Consider the following 2,326-nt stretch of genomic DNA (forward strand, 5'->3'; position numbering starts at 1 on the left):
TTAAATGAAACTATCTCGTGGTTTGGAAGATATAAGTCAAACAATGAACATATATCTTTACTGCTTTCCATGATCAAGCCATGCATGCCTGTTTTGCCCGGTGCGCTACCCCACGGCACATCAGGGTCTATTCGGGTCGGTTCCTTTTCGGTTCCGGTTTTTTCGGGTAAAAAAAATTTAGACCCAAAAGGTACTTGTAAATTTTCGGTCCGGTTCCGGGTCGGATATTTTTGGGTCAGTTCCTTCGGGTCTTCGGGTCGAGGTTAAAATAACGTATCTTCCCTTTCCTCTTCCTCCGTCTACAAGATCGCTTCCGGCGTCACTACCGTACGAATCAACTCTTCCGCGAGAGATTCACCACTAAACCCCTCCCACTGATCAAAAGAAGCTCCTTTGGTCTCCCTCAAGAAAGATTAACCAACGAAGCCAGGCTTTGTCTTACGGTGCGGCCGGGATGTTGAGCCGGAGTGGAAGCGAGGATTGTGGTGGCGCGGTGGTTGATTGGTTGCTGGAGATGGTGGCAACAACACAGACAGTCTTCAAACCCAGTTGTCATCTCTAAATACGAAACCTGTAAGGTTTCACAGCACTGGGCAAACAAACACACACTCGTAGAAAAAGATATAAGCTTTTGTGTATCTTTGGAGTTTCCGAGCCATCTTTAAACGTACGGCACCAGGTCCCCTTCCATTCGATTTCAATCATGTGATCTTCAGATTAATGTGTTAGATACTGAGGATTGAATGATATGTGGTTTCTGATTTCATTTTTGGCATTTTGATCTGTTTTTTTTTGTGGTTAAAGATGTTAGCTTTGGATGTGTTGATGTCAGGAGAAAGAAAGTAGAGATTGCAGGATTTGTCATCTTCCTTTCCAGAAGATGGTTCTAATGAATAAGAAGAAGACGAAGAAAAAGCAAGAGACGGTGAAGATGAAGAAGAAGAAGAGCAATTGGGTTTCCTTTGCAAATTGGGTTGTTCAAGATCAAAGAAACATGTAAGGGATCTTCAATTATTCTCAAAGACTTCTTTTTTCCCTCTTTTGTTTCTAGAAAATTCTACATATTCTTATAAATCTGTGGGGAAGAAAATAGTTAAGTGTGAAACTGAATGAGAATCTTGCAGTCCCTTTTGAGCTGCGATTGTTTGTTGTCTCAATTAAATCATGTTTCTGTGATTTGCTTTGCATTGACAATCTTGCAGTCCCTTTTTGCTTAGTTTGATTCTCTTACTAGTCACCATTATACCAAGAGTTCTGTCTAGTGTCTTTCCATTGTCTTAAGCAGTAGTAACTAACCGGTTAGAGTTAAATCTTCTTCTGTGTTTGGAAGTTGAAAATGAGTCTCTAAAGACTATACTGATATTGTTTCTGTGAATCTGAGCAGGACATGTGAGATATGTGGAGCAACGGCTATAAACGTTGCCGGCGAACAGTCAAACCAAGAGAGCAATGCCTCTGCCCATTCACAAACAACTGCAGGACAAACTCAGACAGACATACGGGGAACCTGGCATGGTCGCTGTGTTATGAACTTCTTACTTGCCGTTATGATCTTTGCCTTCATTGTTACTTGTTTTTTTTTTAACTAGGTTCTTAATTACATTTAACTAGGATGTGGACCCCGCGAAATTGCGGGGAAAGTTAATATTAAGTTTTCAATATTAATTTAAAATAATTACATATAATTATTTTAAAATCTAATATATTAAAAGGAGAGTACATTTTGTATTTAACCCTGACTTTTCCACAAAAATTACCTTCTCATGCCACTGGTATTAAACACAGAGTTTTGCATTTAAATTAAGCCGGACACACACGATTGGTCCAATAAATTAGATCTACGAAACCATCACAAACCACTTAATCTTCGGCAGCTACATTAACTTTTGTATAATGAATAAAACATAACATCTATACTATTAAAGCAGGATCCTATTGTCCTTTTTACCTTAGGCTGCCCTTTTATTTACTAACATTGCATGTTTCATTAAGTGCAATCAAGTAATATTAATAACACATCTATATTGGGCCATTTTTTTGGATCAAGCCCACTGTCCACATCAGATCTTTCTTGGGCCATTTGGGCCGATTAAGAAATTAGATCCAATTCTCACATTTTTTTTTCCTTTGGGCCATTGAGTTCAAGTTCAAATAATTTTTTTCCAACCATTCTTAATTATTATTTTTTCTTTTCTTAATATAATTTAAGCATTCATAAAAAAAAAATTGATTTTTTCATTGAAAAGTACAAATCTTTATTAAAAGTATATAATTATTTTTATTAAAAATATTAACCACATAATAAAATTAATTTATCAGAGTTATA

The 2,326-nt window shown here is 37.0% G+C and overlaps 1 long non-coding RNA gene across 1 annotated transcript; it reads left to right on the forward strand.

Moving 5' to 3' along the window:
• The first annotated feature begins 289 nt into the window (after positions 1-289).
• On the forward strand, positions 290-1,665 carry LOC106325988. Its single transcript, XR_001267110.1, has 3 exons — positions 290-667; positions 833-996; positions 1,385-1,665. It is a non-coding gene; the product is annotated as an uncharacterized LOC106325988 (long non-coding RNA).
• Positions 1,666-2,326: the final 661 nt, after the last annotated feature.

This window comes from Brassica oleracea, chromosome C2 (assembly GCF_000695525.1).
Source record: "Brassica oleracea var. oleracea cultivar TO1000 chromosome C2, BOL, whole genome shotgun sequence".
NCBI lineage: Eukaryota > Viridiplantae > Streptophyta > Magnoliopsida > Brassicales > Brassicaceae > Brassica > Brassica oleracea.